Genomic DNA, 17,641 nt, shown 5'->3' on the forward strand with positions numbered 1-17,641 from the left:
ACCGATTGTTCTCCATCTGACCTGTTTTGGATGAGCGTGTCTGAACTGCACTGACTGTCCCTCCGGTGCTCACCCTAGCAATAGGATGGGATGTCAAACTTTGTTGCCTTTTCTCCAGCTGCTTTCAGCACATCTTGTTTAGAAATGTTTAGCAGTCTGTTCCAAAAGCATTAAAAAAATCAAAGCCTATTTCCCTATCCTTTTCAGTCTTATGGCTGGATTAACTGATATCTAAGAAGACACAAGTTCCACATGATGCTTTCCCTGGGGTTCAAGTGCTCTTAGTGTCTCTTTCCCATGCAAGTCCACTGGTAACTCTGGGGTAAGATGCCACACCAAATCTCTGCAAAAACTTTCCTTCTTGGAAAAAACTGTCCCACCTGCTGTGAAATTCCACCAGCTAAAAGGCCTGGGAAGAAGTGAGCAAAGATAAAAACAATAGTGCTGCCAGCAGAACTGGTCAAAACCTCTGGCAGATTTGGTGGAGTGTCTCCAGACAGGCCATGTGAGATTGACTCCTACGTCCCACCTGGACTCCCTACGCCATGATGTGCAGTTCTCCACACTTTGGCCATAGAGCAGGTGCCTGTGACTGGCTTCTTCGCGTGATCATGGGTATACTGGCCATCAAGGTCCCCTTCTCAAGTGAGACATGGGGCCTGGCCCCTGTGCCCATGCTTTAGGGCAGAAGTAGGGGTCTATCAGAGAGAGGCAGAGGAGCAGAAAGCAGAGGGGAGTGAGGAGTATGCAGAAGATTAAGCAGCAGAAAAAAGAGTTGGAGTATAAACTAATTGGAAGCGACCTGCAGCAAAGGGCAAGAGAAGAAAGATAAAGGGAATAAAAAATAATTCCTAAAGGAAATGGAAGATGAAAAGCTCAGCTCTTCCAAAGAGAGAAAAACATTCTGGTCACGTACAGCACCATTTCTCAGGTGGGTTGGCTGGTGCCAGGGACAAAGCTCTCACTCCCTGATGCAAGGTGTAACTGGGCAAAGGTTACAGCTACACAGCAAGGATGCAGAAATGACATTGGTTTCTAAGCCAAGGTTTTTTTGCTACCTGAAATGACAATATTACTCTAAAAATTCAGTATTATGTTTTTTAAACAGAGTTCATACAGAGTTTTAAAGGAAACCACTGATTACAACATAGCCAGAGTTACGTGAATTATCTTTTACCTGTGAGGGATGGTGCAATGGAGACAATTAAAAAATGCAGTGATTGCTGTCTGGAGAGTGGCAATGCCTGATGGTTTTGGCCATCCCAGTTTGTGGAAAGATGCTCCATTAACATCAGAAGGTAAGAAAGGCTGTTTGAGTTGGATCAAAAGTTTGCCTTCCTACCTTGCCTCTATCAGCAGCCCACAGCAATGCTGTGGGAAACAGTGTCAGAACAGGGCCAAGCAACCAGTGATCATTCCCTGGCATGCCTCTTCAGCAAATAAACATAATTCTGCGGGGAAGCTCATATCATGGTTTTATACTGTCATATAACTCGAGAAAAAAGGAGCCAGGGGCTGTGGAGTGGTAAGGACCTGTGACTGTGCTTCAGGGAGTATGGGAATCTGGGAAGTCCCTGGCTGTCCCTCACGTGGGCCAGGGCCTCAGCCCCTCCAAAGGGCACCTTGGACCATCATCTCTTCTGGTAATTTACTTCTGATAACTGGTATTAGTGTGGAGAAAGCTGTCTTTTTCAGCACATTTCATATGGTGGGGAAAAAGATGTTTTATGCTAGGGGTTTACTGGCGTAGAAAAAGGCTGTATCTTAAAAGCGGTCTGTGTCTGGAGGAGAGGCAGAGCAGGGGAGCGGTGGTGGTGGCCATCGGATGTGATGCTAGGCAGGTACAGCATCAAGGACAAAGGGCCTCCTCAAGACTGAAATGAATTAGCAAGTGGGTTTTGTCCCCTTTGGTAAACAGAGGGACTCTGAAATACTGCTCAGCAGGAGCAGAAATGAAGGGCTGAGTCACACTCTGGGGCCCGTGCACAGGGAGCAGAGGCTTCAGAGAGGATGCCTTCAGTGCACCTTGCAACAGTATCCCTCTGATGAACCTTCAAAAGGATTCGGCTCCCATCAAATTCATAATGCCTGCAACAGTTTCAAAACAGACCACTTGTAAGGTAATGAAGGAAAACAGTGGAAAAATACTGGCAAAAGAGAAGATTTATCTGCAAAGCCATGCCCCCCAAGAAAAAAAAAATAAGAGGGGGGAAGAAAAAGTCTACAGTTGATTCAGTGCTGTGCATCAAGTCGAAAATGCCTATGACATTTTGGAAATGCCGACAGCCTGGGGAAATAAAGCAACTTGCCATGATCTCAGAGTCCCGCTCGTCCCAGCAGGGATCTAAGCAAAGGCCCCATAACATCTCTAGAATTGTTAATGCCTCCACTCTGCAAAGGAATGAGTGTGCTGGGCCACAGAGTGTGCCAAGGCACTGGCTGTCTGAGAGGACTGGGCTTGGAGGCACATGAATGCTATCACCCCTAGGGTGAAAGCTCATATCCCAGCAGCATCCCACCTCAGAGGAAGGGGAACTGGAAGGACTGCTATTGCAGCCACTGCTAGCCGTGAGGGCTCATACCTGGCTGCTCTGCACAGGGAAAGGAAAGAGCTGACATTGAACAAGAGGCTGAGAAACATGTTTATTTTTGCTCCAAGTCTAAGGCTTACTGCCTAGGGGATAAGATGTGAACTGTTCTTTTATGAAATTATTGTGTAGATGAACATGTCTGCATCAGTACTCTGCCTTGCTTCACTCTGAGTCATACTAGGGGGGGCCCAGTATGGGCCCAGACGTCATCGTTCAGATGCAAATCTGAGTGGATCTATAGCTGTTTGAACCATCTGAGGAGAGCAAAGTTTTTTTAGCTCAAGGCTTTGGTCCCGGGGAAAGACTCACGGCTCTTCACTGTGAATCATCATGACTTGAGGTTAACAGGTAATACAGGTTTTCATGGAGACATTTGTAGGAGCAGAGACAGGAGCAGCTCTGTACTGAGCCTGGCAGCAGAGAAGCAGGGTCCCATGCCTGTGAGGGAGCCAGCCCAGCCCCCATTGCACGGGGCCAGTAACTCTGTCGACAGTGAGTTGTGGTATTTGAAGGGCCCTGCTTGCAGTGCAGGAGAATCTTGTGAGTCCCGGATGGCCTGGGCATTTGCTCAGAGTGCAAGCAGAGGTGCAAGCTGGGGTGGGAGACTTGCAGCTTCAAGCTCCTTGCCTGCTTGGTGCAAATTTGGGACCTGGGTCTGTTACGTTGCAGTGAGTCTATCTTTCATTTATCTGAGCAGGTCTACCATGAAGATTGGCTTCAAGGTGGGTTTTCTAATGGAAAAAAAGGTCTATCAAAAGACACCCACAAACAGGTGTTCAACTGGCTCGCCCAGGAGAGTACAGGATAGCTCACCACCCCAGCTGGTTCTGCAGCTCTTATTGTTGTCATAAACAAGCTGCTTAACCCAGCCTTTCCTTTGCTTTATCCTTTTGACAGAACTGCACGCTCTGTGGGCCAAGGAGGGCTGGCAGAGACCAGGGGTATTCCCACCTTTCCGAGCCAGGAGGCAGTGCCAGCAGCTGTACATAGGCAGCATCTGAAGCTGGAACCCTTGGGGAAAGGGGAAGATGCAGTTGACAGTGCAGGTTTATTTTGGGGGAGGTTTTCTCCGTGCAGAGTCAGAGACAGGCAGTACTTTGATGCATAATAATGGCATTGCAGCCGTCAGGGCAAATTCCTTCCTCATTGTGAGAAAGGCATTGTGAAATCCTGCTTCTAAATTTAGGGAAAAATTTCTACGTCAGCTAGAGTTTTTCGATGAACACGTCATAAATGATTGCCCAAGCTGTGAGGAGAATAAGCAGTGACACTACAAAAGTCAAATGACTGCTGTGCGCTATCTGTCCCCACCTGACCTCCTTAAAATCTCTCAGAGAAATACAAAAAGTTGGGAAATGCATCCAGGCTTTCAACAAAATGCTACTCAAATGAAACTGAATGGATACATCGCCTCTGACCCGGGCCCCTCTGACACCCTGCCACCTCCTCTCTTTTGGGATGCCCACCAGTTTGAGACAAGCTGTGTCCCTGTTAGCTGTACAAGCGTGATGCCACCCAACAGGACGCACGTCCAGAGAAGTGTGGCTGCTGGATGCTGGTGAGGATGTGCAGGATGTCTGCGGCATCACCGAGGCTCATTCAGCAGGACCCCCACCTTGCTTTACTGAGGGAGAGAGAGGGCAGAAAACCACTGGTACCTGCGTGGCCCCAGCAGACCTGCCTGGAGCTGGGAGACATCCTTCGCCAGTCACCACCTGCAGTGACATCGGGGAATTAGTCTGTTGTACAAAATTCTTTAAATATCTGTTATTTTTATTTGTCTGTGTGATTTGATGGTGCAGTCAAGATGGGCTGGGTCACACCCATAAACCACACGCAGTTTACATTAACAGGGTGAGATAACAGCACATTAAGACTTTATTTTTTCAAACTGATAGTTCCAAAGTCTTTTGGTTTCTTTTTTCAGTCTTAATTTTCATAACACTAGAGTTAAAACCAGCTTGGAGTAAAACTGTTAACTTCTAACATCACATATTACCTAGCATTCATTTTTTAATATGTGGATTTATATTAGCCTGATATGTTTCCCATTTGGAGTAATTAGACTTTTTATATCATTAGCCTAATATTTAGTCAGAATATGCATTTTATGATCCTAATAAAAACTAATTACAGTGAGGCACTTGCCTCATAAGCCATCATGTGTCGGTCCTTCAAGACATCACACACAGTATTACTAGGCTTGAGGAAAACTAGACACGGTAAGATGCAGTACCACATCAAACCATGAAATAGGTAAAAAAGTGAACCTCACACTCAAATGAGACATATTTTAATGACTGGCCTTCTGGTGTTGAAGCTTTTGCATATATTAGAAAGAGTATACTATACAGCCCACATATTTATATTCCTTTGTGCTTAGGGACCAATTTAAACTTGTTCTGGGAGGAAAAGAGATTTTTCATTGTTTGACCTCTGTTCTCTACTTCTCCTCCTCTCATACCTTGTCTCTGGTAACCTGCTGCCATCTTCTTCCCATCCCTAAACACTGGCCACCTTCTCTGCCCCAGGGGGAAGGCTTTTTAGCTGGATGGCTTCCATATGGGGCTCAGCCTTGCCCCACACACTGCTACCACAGAGAAGGAAAGAGGCCACCATGAACACTCACACGGAGCTTTTCTCTAGATATGATTTTGACTGCATTATAAGACAACAGAACCTTTCAACCCAGAAGTAGATGGCCTCAGAAATTACCGCAAAAGGCCTTGAATCAGTAAACAGCAATTACGTGAGCTCTCTCTGAGGGAGAGGGTGATGTCATGGTAATTTTGAATAAATAAAAGCACTTCAAAATGATAAGAGCCCAAGCAAGTTTACATGGTCATAATTTCAGATTTGACTATTCATATGTTGCATTTCACCTTGTTAAAGCTGTTTCACAGGCAGCTGACTGTAAAGATTTTGTCTTCTGCCTCCTCCCTGCTCCCCTGGGCCATTGGGTCCAATCCTCATGCTTTCCGCCGCCTTTCTCCCAGTCATCTTGCTTGGCCTTCACCCTCTGCCTGCTTGAACCCTCCCATGACATCCCCAATTTCCAGTCTTTGCCTTTTCTGTCAGGCTTACCCTCTTCAAGCAGACAGCAGACAGTCGCCCCTGTGCATCTGGTCTCTGCCCCATGGATGGTGGATGCCCTTTTGGGTTGCCATTTGGACCTCCTCTGCGTGCCTCTGTCTTCCTCCCCTACCCATATCACTCACGCTGCCCATGGTGCACCAGCACCCCACAGCACAACCCCTGGGTTTCCCCCATCTCAGAGCACCCTGGACCCCACAGATAACTAACTCAAATATTCACCTATAGGCAATCACTCCCTGCTTTCCTAAACTCCTTCCAGTCTCCACCAAAACCGCCCATCTTTCTCCTCCTCATATCTATCTTCTACTAAAGGGGACAGGTCAATGTGGGTATCTTTAGTAATTCATTTCTTCATGACCGTATCTCTAGCCTTTGACCCCAGCATCTAGATTTCTTGGTTGCTCATGGATTGTGTAATTGGATGTGATTGCTTTGACCATCTGGTCTGATCTGAACTAGAATTTAAGCCACAGGTCTTTTCTGAATTATTTCCTGCTGTCTCTTCTATAAATAGACATTCAAAAATGCCAACTCTTAGCTCGTTCTTTCTGATGATGAAACAGCCACCACAAGTGTTAGCTGTTTGTTGCTCTGTTTGCTGCTTCCTATTAAAAATACATGTTTTATTTCTAGACTGAGTTTGTCAGCTTCAACTTCCAGCTGTTAAATCCAGTTACATCTTTATCTGAAGTGTCCTCTTTCCCATTTCTGTTCCTCAAATAGATGCTATGATTAATTCATCTCTTAAACTTTGCTTTGTTAAAATTAACCATCTGAGCTCCTACGTTTTTCTGCTGTGTTTTCCTGCCTCTGGCTTGCTCTGAAGTACTTTTAACAGATTCATATTATACTTGCGCTGAGTGCACCACGGAAGGGTACAGTAATGTAACTATCTAGTCCTAATTGATATTCTGTATATTGAAAGACAGTGTTTACTCTTCTGCACCACAGCAATGGCTTGGGAAAGATGTGCCTTCTCCTCAGGGAATATGTGTTACAATATTTAAGAGCCATCCAGCAACCACAGAGAAAAAACTTTTTATCTTTGCCCCTGCAAGATGTAAACCACCTTGAAGATTTAAGATACGTATCAGTGATTTATCCTGCTTCCCTTCTTGTTCCTGCATTATTACCTCAACTACAGATGAGAAGGTTTTCAATGTTATTTTCTATGATCATTCCATACATAATTGTATACCCAATTATTTTAAAATAAACTGTTATTCAGTAAATATGACCCGTGCTCTTTTCCCCTAGGTGTAGGACTTTACAGCTGGTAATATTTTGGCAGGTATTTTCACCTACATCCAGCTTACAAGTGATCCAAATCAGTCTCTAGTTATCATGTTTCTAGTCTTTTTACTGTCTCATAACTTCACAAGGAATTTTTCTACCTTTCCTTCCAGATCAGTGGCAATTATTTGGAATAGCATACGTACAAAAATTAAGCTTCAGAACATCTGCAAAATCTGGCCTGTTCGTAAATGGTTGCCCTATTACAATCATATTTTCAGGTCTCCAAGTTAACTAGCTTCTACACTCTCTCACCTACTATGAGGATTTTGTGTCTTTCTAATTTATTACTCAAAATGTCACGAGGTACCAACCCAAACATCTTTCAGAAGGCTGTTGTTTCAATCTCATTCTGCATCAGTCAAGCTTGTAATTTAACTGATTTTTAAAGAATAAAATCACATTCTTTTAATGTAATTTTATTTTGTCAAAACCTGTGTGAGTTTGTAGTAATTGTACCTTTCTTCTTTCTTTGTTTAGGAAATTAAACTTTGTATCACCTAGTTGATTATTCTGCAAAGGATCAGTTCAGTTTCACAGGGCTGGTACCATGGGATCGTCTCATTTACCTTTTTTAATATTGTTATCTTACTGGCTTCCTGCCAGTGCCCCGGAACTTCCCCAGCGTTTCAAGATGCATTGAAAATTAACATTACTGATGCAGAGTGCCATTCATCAGCTCTTCTGAAGCTGTTGATTACAAGTTTGCTGGATTTTTAGAAGCCTAGGGAGAGTAGCTGCTGTTTAGCATTATCCTTGGTTACTTTTGGAATAGAAGGTATTCTACACAGTATAGAAAATCAGTGTGGTGTCTGCTTTTTTTCCAAATACAGAGCAGATACATCTATTAAATGCCTTTTTTTTTGCATTCCTTCTAGTGCTGGGAAATGACAGTGGTTAAGATTCCTTAAAATCTCTGCCTTGTTGTCATTGTTACCCTCTTTCTGAAGAGGCCAACCTGCAGAAATGGTGGAATTTAATTGGCTAGAAATCTGGCAGGTACATGCTCGCTCATGGGGGACAATGGTACATATATATATATATATAAATATAAAATTCTAATGAACTCACTGGTCAGCTTTGCTCTAAAGTTCAGATAATTCCAATTTGGATAAAGAAACCTCCACAGGTTTTGATGCACCGATGAATTTTTTGAAAGAAGTTTCTGGTGGCAAATCAAAAAATATAGAGCAAAAATAACATTTCTTTTTCCAAAGGTATTTTTCTGAAATGGTCCTTTGTGTTGAAAACTATGTTGTTGCCCTGACACTGAACCTTCATTCATCTATATTGCATATTCTGCACGTGCATACAATACAATGGTGGCAAGTATTAAGTATTCATCTTTTCTCTGAAGGAAAGCTGTCTGAAAAGACTTTGCTTAAATCTTTTCTCTGCTTAAAGCTTGCACTGGCTCAAAAGGAAAAGTGAAGTTAAGATTACTATAGCATGTAGCACCACTGTCATTCTCAGACACTAAAGGCAAAAAATACAACTCTCTCTTTTAAGTGGTTTCTGAATCATTCTGAAGTATTGCAGCATATGTTCCCATTAGGAGCAGCATAAGTCGCAGAACAGTCTTTGCTTATGGAAGGTTCACATCTAAATTGCTGGGCCATTTGGATTAAATTGCATTTAGCTGCTTAGCAGAGCCAATGAAGGTGCTAAGGGAGTTGCTAAAAATCTTTACTGCAGTAGGAGTTTGCTCCACTGTGTGTTTAAATCACTAGCATCAAAATTCTAACACCACTCATGGAAACATGCCTGGTTAAAAGGAGCTATGGATAATGGATTTAATGAACAACCACTCCAACTGAGAACAGCTATTTGGTTGCCTAATAGCCATCACACATTTGTTAAACTAGACCTGTGAGCCATAAAGAGTTTCATCTCTGTGATGAGTAGTAGGAATCACAGTATAGAGATATTGCTGGGAAAAAAAAATCTTCCTGACTTTTTTATGTGGGTTAAGATTTTTTTATTCAGCTTTTCAAAAATAATATTCATGGTAAGACATGCAATGGAACTGGAAATTTCACAAGCTGAGAGGCAGTAGCAAAAGAGCAGATTGTGATGGAAAATCTGTGCAGCCTGACATGCAGCTCTAATGATAGCTCAAACACTTGTAAGTGTGGCAGAAGTGTGTGCCTGCACACCTATACTCTATTAGCATTTATTTTTATTCTGTTATCATGTTGGAGCTCCACGTAGAAATCCCAGCTGCAACCAGTCTGTATGCTATGTGCACACACACACAATTAGAGAGAAACTGCCACGGTGCTAGCTGAGCTAAACAGACAGCAGTGGAGGAGAGAGGAGATGCCTCATTACAAAGGAGAGGAGAGAGGCTGCCTGGTTTGGCTCACCTTCCCAGGCAGAGCTAGGAGTTATGCTGCACAGACAGTGCTGGATGCTGAGTGCCGATGAATGAAACAGATCATTACCAGACTGCTAGAGTTTCTTGGGAAAAAAGCTCTCAGGATACAAAAAGAAAATCTGACAGAACAGAAGAGAATTTATTCCTTTTTATTTAAGAAGTGTCCAGCACAGTGAGTCTCTGTGGTTTTTGTGCTGTGTCAAAATGTAAATGTTTACCACCATTGCTGATCATCATAACTCTAGCCAATGCAGTTTGCAGCAATGAAAAGTGCACACCTGCTGCTCCATAAAACAATCTGAGTTTTACAGTGCCTGGAGTGCATCTGCTGTTTAGGGGAACATGAAATGATGTGCCTCAGTGGCTTTATGAGAGGTCTAGACTGAAGGAAGTTGCTCATCCTGCACTGACAGGCAGTGTCCTGAGATCAAAAAATAAATTCAAATTGGACAGAAAGGTGTCTTTCAGAGAAAAAAAGCTTAGCCTAGGAGTCCTCCGGGGTGCTGGGGTTCCCTGTGGACCTTGTGTTGTGGAACTGTATTTGATAAGAGGAAACCCAGACACACAAGGCAACGGAGAAAATGGAGGGATCAAGCTTGCAGACTTAAACTTGGAGCAGTGCCCTTGATGGTGCAGAGCTCATCTCTGCCATAGCAGTGAAATTAATGCAGACCTCCCAGAGCCAGGATCAGGCAGGAGCAGTCCTAGGGGTATGCTCTTTGGGAGTGAGAGCTAGAGGTATAAGGTCACTGAGGTACCAAGTGACATAGAAGTGCAAGATGAGAGACATAAAGATGTGTAGTGAGAGGATGCATCAAAATGAGCAGCAGCCTAGGGGCGTGATGATTTCTGTGAGTTAAGTTTTCATTTGCTTGCAATGATGGTGAGGAAATACATTATCAGCCTCAAAGACAAATGGTAATTCCTTAGTATGGCAGAATTAGAGGCCTTCACTTAACCTTGTGCTCCAACCATCAGGATCATCCTTCTCAGGCTGCCTTTATTTATGGAATGAGTGCTGCTCTCCAGGCATCCAGGGTCTCTTCCTGTAGTCTGGCAGTACATTCTTGACTTTCCACTGAGCGTTTCTTAAGGCAGTATTCTCTCATATAATTAACTAATCTTAAACACTCAATCACCAACTTTGTACTGATCTGTAGATATTCACTTGGAAAATGTTGGCCCTTGGGCTTCATGTTCTCTCTAAAACTGAAATACTATTTAATCTGTCATACAATTGTAGGATTGAATATCTGCAAACATACCCAATATTTGAAAATCTGCAGTTTGCAATATTGCAAACTCGCAACATCTGCAAATACTCCAGATGTAGAAGAGCTGAGATATTTATATTATTATTTTAAAAGCTGAAGCACATAGGGCTGCACAGACTCCTACAGCCTTATTCAAAAGCCAGATCCCAGATTTGCTGCAAATTAAATGTGAAGGGCTATGAACGTGAGTGGGTTAAACCATCATATAGCACTGCTGTGGAGATAGCTGCTATTTATCATTGCCTCCCACTGTGAGGTTGGAATAGGCATCCTGAATGTCACATATACTGTATTTATAATGCTCTTTTAAGGTCATCTCCATGTGCAGATGCTCTAGACAGAGGAATTGATAAGTACAGATGTGTCTGTTGCGAGGCACTAAATAGATTGGAGATTATTATATTATAAAATACATATTTCAGCCAGAAACACTGCTGCAGTCACTCCATCCCTGGCAACCTTCCAGTCATCAACAGCTGGCAATTAACACTTACACAAAGATGCCCAAACTTTGTCCAGCCAAAGGCTTCAATGGCCACTTGCCAGGAGCTTTAGGGCTGCACCTATTTTACATAAAATGGAGCAGATTGTGGCTGATTTAATCTTTCCCATGGAACTATGGCCCACAAAGGCTTTTGCTTCTGACGTGCTTTGCTGTACCCTGATCAGACCATTGCCCCATTGTGGAATTCAATGGACCACATTTAGCCTCAAGGTTGTATTCTGGTTTTCCCGTGAATTATGTTCACTACTGACAAAGCCCACAAAGCCTTTCAATCCAGTTGTGGAAAGGCAGCAGTTAATCACATCACTTTGTACATGAAGAGGGGAAGAGAGTTTGACAAAATATAATACAAGTTCTGATGATATAATTTTAACAGTAACTACGAACAGACTGCTCGTCATTTGTGCTGAGCATTATGCAAGAGAGAAAGTTTCTGACCTGAAAATATGCAGACTCATTATAAGGCAAGGAAAAAGAAATTAGACCCATAAAACTCCTTCAGAAGAAGAAGCCTGAGGAGGAGAAGATGCCAGTTAATGGGGAAGACAGATGACAGTTTCAGGCCCCACCTGGAAGAGATGATCCTTTCTTTGACTGTCCCTGAGCTTGGCGATCACAGGGCTGGGCTCACCCTCTCAGGCTGGAGAAGGATTGAACCCATGGTTCCTGCTGACTGCATGGGTGGTGTATTGCTCTTCCCCTGTGTGAAGTGAGGTGTGGGCGCTCTGCCCCAGCCATATTTTCACAGAAAAGACTGGCACTCCTCCTCCCTCCCCCAGCTGTCTTGTTGGAAGGGATGCTTAACTATCTAACACAAATGAGAATTACAGGCTGTGAATCCTGGTCTGACAGATTGACTTCCCTGAAGCCTGAAAATCCATGACTGAGCTCATAAGAGTGGTATGATTTAAGAAGCACCCTTTTCCTCAGTGTGTCCTGTTGGTGAGTCCAGACACCGCCTGGTCAATGTGCAAGCTGCTGGGGGATGCCTCTGTCCCCAGTGGCTCTGTGTGGGGACCTAATTCCCAGGGGATAAGAACTCCATGAAGGGAAGGAGTCCGACCTTGCAACCCCAGGGCCCTCTTTGTGAGGTTACAAAATCTGGCACCGTGCACAAGGGTATGCCCAGATTTGGAGCCATAAGGTTTAGGACCGGCTGGATGTTTAGGGACTCTCACCTGACTTCTGCTTAGTGTAGCTGATATGCTGTCATCCAGCTGTGTTTTACACACAGGCACTTCACTGGTGTTTTCTTTCCCTTTTTGCTTTTCTTTGCTGAAATATATATGGACACAATATTCAGTGCCAATGAATGTAAATTAGTGCCTAAGGGAGAGCATACAAACTTAATTCTGTGTGCCTTACAACTGACTATTTTTACTTTTCAGGATTGAGATCTTGAGGACAGAAGAAAGAGCGCTCCTGAAATGGCATCTCAATAGTTGGAAAGGTCAAGGAAGCAAATAGAGCATAAGGAACTAGGAGGAAAGAAAAGAGATAAGAAATCATAATCCATTATTATTTTCCTGAATAAATCCAGGGTGTACTTGCATTCTTTAAACTGTGTGCAGATATGCTGGTCCTGTCAGCCACTAAACCACAGCAGAACAAGGAAGAGTGCGGTAGGGGGAAGCTGAGATGATCTGGTATATGGAAGTGATGCCTGAAGAGATGTTAAATACAAGAGAACTCTGCCTAGAAAATCGATGGCTGCAGGGGGAATATTACAGAAGTCTGTAAAATCATCAGAAGCACAGAAAAGGTGAAGGGGCAATGTTGTTCACTGCAACCTCCAATAGAAAAGCTGGGGTGGTTACCAGGTAGAATCACCTGCTGCTATCTCAGGTCACTCAGATGGGTTGGGTCGTCTGTGGAACTCATAATTTTATGATGTCCTTGATGACAAAACTTTCATGTCGGGTTAAAAAAAAATAGACAAACTCATGGAAGGTGAGTCTATTATGAGTTACCAAACACAAGGATACCTCTTGTCACTCCTAGAGTCCTGAAGGTACAGGTCACTGTAGATGAGGATGACAAATCAAGGCTCTAGCTCTGCATGCCTGCCCTGTTCATGTTCTTTGAGCATTCCTTGCTAGGAGCTGTGACACTAACAGCAATGGACACAGAGCTAAGTTCAGTTTATAACAAGTCTCCAACTCTTTTGCCTTTCCTGAAAAGGCTTCAAAGGGGAAAAAAAAAAAAAAAAAAGGTACCAGCCCAGACAGCTGCTTGCAACTCTTCCTGCATAATAGAAGAGATTATTCTTCAGACATGTTCACCTCATCTCAAATGTGCTGGCCTTATGCATTGTTTTCTAAGGCTGATACTTATAAAAATCTTTTACATAGAAACATTTCACGTGATTTTCTTCTTCTCCCCTTTTATTCCTTGCAACAGTGAAATATTTACATGCATCTTGCAAAGGATCCCACACAATCTTACCAAAACCCAAACTGCCCCCACCATGCCCTGAGAGGCGGGGAGATAAATTGTGTGACAAAGAGAGTCGAGTACTTGCCCAAGCTTACGCACAGGACCTCAAGCAACACAAGGACTCCCAACATTCCTAACAGCCAGGGCTCAGTGCTAAATGGCAGCGCTGCCTCTTCCCAACCACCACGTGCAATCCACTCATCTTCCGCCTCTCTGTTTAGAGTAGACGGCCATGTATCTTATTGCCAAATATGAGCACATGTTAAAGCTATCGGTGCCTCAGATGGGTCCTTGCTGCAGTGCAGGTGATGATTGCTCCGTCCATGGGAGGGTGGGCCTAAGCTTGTACCCTGCTATGATGAGCACTCCCTGATGCCAGGGTGGCTAGGACACCCTTCCCAGCACGGGGTGGAAGGCTCATACCTGAGTACTGATAGCTGTAGGCATTAAGGCCTCACCCCTCTGCTCCCAGCAGGACACCCAAAATACCTCTGCAGCAAGAAGAGTTATGAGCCTTTTGTGACCAGTGTTAATTTGTCTCTCTGAGACAAAGAAAAACTCACAGTCAAGTAGAAGGAGATTTTTATCTCTTGTGAATCAGTGTGTTGGTGGAAGGAAAAGGAATATTTTAATGAATTATTCACTACTCCTCTCCCCTCTGGAACGGGCAAAGGAGAGGAGATAGGCTTCCTGCTGAACAGGTTGAAAAGAACGTTCTTTTTCAGAAGGACTGAGCCACCTTTCTGCTGAGCACAAGTAATTCAATGCCGGGAAGTGCATTAAAAGCATACTGGTAAAAGGTGGGGGATAAAAGTTAGTTGCTAGCAGTACACATCTTAAAGAAAAATAGCAACCAGATGATGATGCAGTGGAGAAAAAAAGTGTGGATAGAAATCCCTATAGCTTCATGTGCCGTGATTATTTCATCGATACCTGGATGAAAATGCATTGCCTTGTCCTGATGAAGAGTAAAAAACTGTCCAAGGACTCCATACTTCCAGGACAACTGATTTTCCCCATGTGTAACAGAGTGCTGCTTGCACCACAACTGCTCGGGGACAAGCTGAGGGCAGCAGTGGTTGCACTGCGGGGTGGGAAGGGCATCATGGGGGTGCTCGGGAGGCTGAATTCCCGGAGCAGAGACAGACTCCACAGGCTCAACCTCTCGTACCAAACTGTCACAGTGATCTAATTACTGGAAGTGAAGTGTGTGACATCTGGAGAAGTGCCCATGCTTCAAAGTGACTTAGGCAGCCAGTGAACTGTACCCTCCACCAGCTCAGACTGCTGCACACACCTACTCACCCGTCAGCTGCCAGGAAGGAGGAGCTGGTTCGTCCTCTGAGATTCTTAACAGCTGCAAACACAAGTTTGGTCACCAGCCGGCAGGCCGGGTGTTGCTTTCCGCTGAAGACAGAATGTATCACATTTGTAATGAAAAACAACATCTCCTGCAGGATTTTCCCATGCACTCAGGCAGGGGAGTATGTATTAATGAAAGGCACACACTCTGGTGTGATGTGGCCGCTGACACCTTCCACCAGCCAGGAGCCAGACATTATTAGGATTTCTCAGAGTTACAGGCAATAATTTCCACAGCTCTCAGAAAAGGTATTGCACTCACCATGAGGTAACCCTCTTCTGGATCTCATTAGGATGGGTGAAGATGAATTAATCGCTTGTCTGGAAGCGCTGGTTGCCTAGAGATCAGTGATCATGACCTGACTGCATTCACTGTGGGCAGACAAAAGATGGTCGCAGTTTGGTTCTTCAAAAGGACTAATTTCCCAAAGTAAAAGAAAATTACCAGTGAAATTAATTGGGAGGAAAGGTGTAAAGAGAGAAATGGGAGTTCTCTAAGACAACTAATTAGCTGGCCAGAAAGCCACAGTTTCACGCTCCAGAGATAGGAGAGCTCTAGCTAACAGACCTTCTTGGCTCATCTGCAAAAAGAAAGCAATTAGAAATAACAAAGCAATATATCACACACGGAAAACAGATAGCAAGGGGCACAAACAAGTAGCTATTTAAAGCACAAGGCAAGAGACAATGGGAAGAACAAGAAATACATTAGAAACAAACACAAGCATAAAGTAGATTTAGGCCACTTGCTAGACAGGGATGGTAAAATTGTTAGTAATAATGTGGAAAAGGCAAAAGGGCAATAAACAATCTGCAGAGAAAAAAACAGAGAATGGATACATATTACATGAAGCTGAGTCATATAACAGAGTTGTCAGGTGTTGTGTCAATATTTTTTGGCAGATACAGTATAAAACTTTGCAAACTATGAGAAAAGGAGCCACAGAAACTATTTGAAGGCTTAGGTACCAGGGTTATTTGATTGCAAAATATTTTCTCCATTTGCAGGCATTAAAACGGTATTTATTCTGGCTGAGAACATTAAAACATGAACCAATGGCTGGAAGCTGAGTCCAAAGTGTATGTTTTTTAACAGCAAGGGTAATTAACCATTGAGAAGTAGAGAAAATCACTGCCCCTTTGGAAGGCATGTTTTGGCCAGAGTCGTGTTTGCTAATTTAGTGCCTGGGCAATACCCACTTGTGATTTAATGCAAATAAAAGTTGTTTGGGGGTTGGTGGGTGAAGGGAGCATGCCAGGTTGCATCAACGCATCACAGAGGAAATAGCTTTCTCCGACAGCAGAGGAAGGGTGGGTCATGGTGATTTGGTGTGGGAGGGGGTCACCTAAGGGTCTCCCTGAGCCCAGAGCAGAGCTCCAAGAACTACAGGGTCTGTGACAGCAAAGAGAAAACCCAGGTTTCCCTGAGAAACACAGGAACTCAAAGCTGGAGGTAAATTGGAAGGACATGAATACTTACTTTAAAAAGTACATGTTTCTTTCACTAGCACCTAGGGTACTGAGACACTGAGAAAGGAAATATTCATTTAAGGAAGGGAAAAAAAAAAAAAAAAAAAGTCTTGCCTGTGATTTAACTAATTGTAAAACACAGCAGGGAGCTGGCTGGGGACAGGTCAGTGACAGAGCTCTCCTTGAACGTTCGGAAACCTCAGCCTTCCCTGTCAAAGGCTTGATGACACCAATACCTATCTGGGTTTTCCTAGATGGTTGTAGCCAGGTCTTAAAGATTTGGGCTTGGTTGATACCCAGTCTGGTTCAGTACAAAAAGTATGCCCACTCCCACTGCTAAACCAACAAGGCATTAAAAACATTTCCTCCTTCTTGATGAGGAAACAGGACACAAATGAACTCCAACCTTTAAGTATTTCTTGTCATCGCCAATGAACATATGTATTGAACTGGTGCATTATATGCTTACCATGATCCATTATAAAATACATTTTTTTTATACCCCAGGCATATAAGCAGGCTATGACTACTGATCATAGCCCTGTCTATGAGCTGAGTGGGGACAGCAGCAGCTTTGCTCTGGGCAGTATTGTCAGCAACCTGCACCACCTGCACAATCCATAGGCCATGGTCTTACCACAGCCACAGCAAAATTAGGAAACAAACACACCAAGTATTTGCATTTTAAGGGAAGAAGAGGAGAACAAGTCTGATCTAAATGACATTGGTGTTACTGGGAGCTTTTCTAGTCAATTAAGTTGGAAGCGGATAAGACACAAGAACAAACAGAGAATGAGAAATAAGAAGTCTTCAGCTGAATGAAAGGGGAAACCTGATAAGGAAAGGCAGAGGGCAAAGCATATTAAGTACTCTGCAGTGTGAAAAAATAGGCTGCTAGTTATCCAAGGGGAGCATGAAGATTTTTTGTTTTGTAATGGTAAATTGTCATTTTATATTGAAGTGTATTTTCACATGAAAGAATAATTGGATAGCAATGTACGCAGATATAAAAAAATAAAGTGCCTACCACTTCTAAAACAGGAATCCAGTCTAGTAAGGCTATCTCACAAATGACCCAGGAGCAGGACCAACAGCTGCTGGTGTTTAGAGAGGATCCACTCTGTCTGGGGTCTTGAACACAGAAATGTGAAAGGATGCTACTAGGAAATGTCCAGATTTGAATTATAATCTTTCCTCTCCTACTCTCTGCAATGCTTAGGGATGGAAGATGAAAACC

General features: G+C 43.5%; 1 long non-coding RNA gene across 3 annotated transcripts in view; it reads right to left on the minus strand.

Moving 5' to 3' along the window:
* LOC141956277 (uncharacterized) overlaps positions 1 to 17,641 on the minus strand; it is an 89,860-nt gene that overhangs the window by 42,741 nt on the left and 29,478 nt on the right. For all 3 annotated transcript variants that reach the window (XR_012632868.1, XR_012632869.1, XR_012632870.1), the window contains exons 2-3: positions 15,197 to 15,306; positions 14,878 to 14,979 (exon numbers count right to left, since the gene is read on the minus strand). This is a non-coding gene — a long non-coding RNA (uncharacterized LOC141956277). The remainder of the gene's footprint in view (positions 1 to 14,877; positions 14,980 to 15,196; positions 15,307 to 17,641) is intronic.

Source organism: Athene noctua, chromosome 1 (genome assembly GCF_965140245.1).
Source record: "Athene noctua chromosome 1, bAthNoc1.hap1.1, whole genome shotgun sequence".
In the NCBI taxonomy this organism is placed as follows: Eukaryota; Metazoa; Chordata; class Aves; order Strigiformes; family Strigidae; genus Athene; species Athene noctua.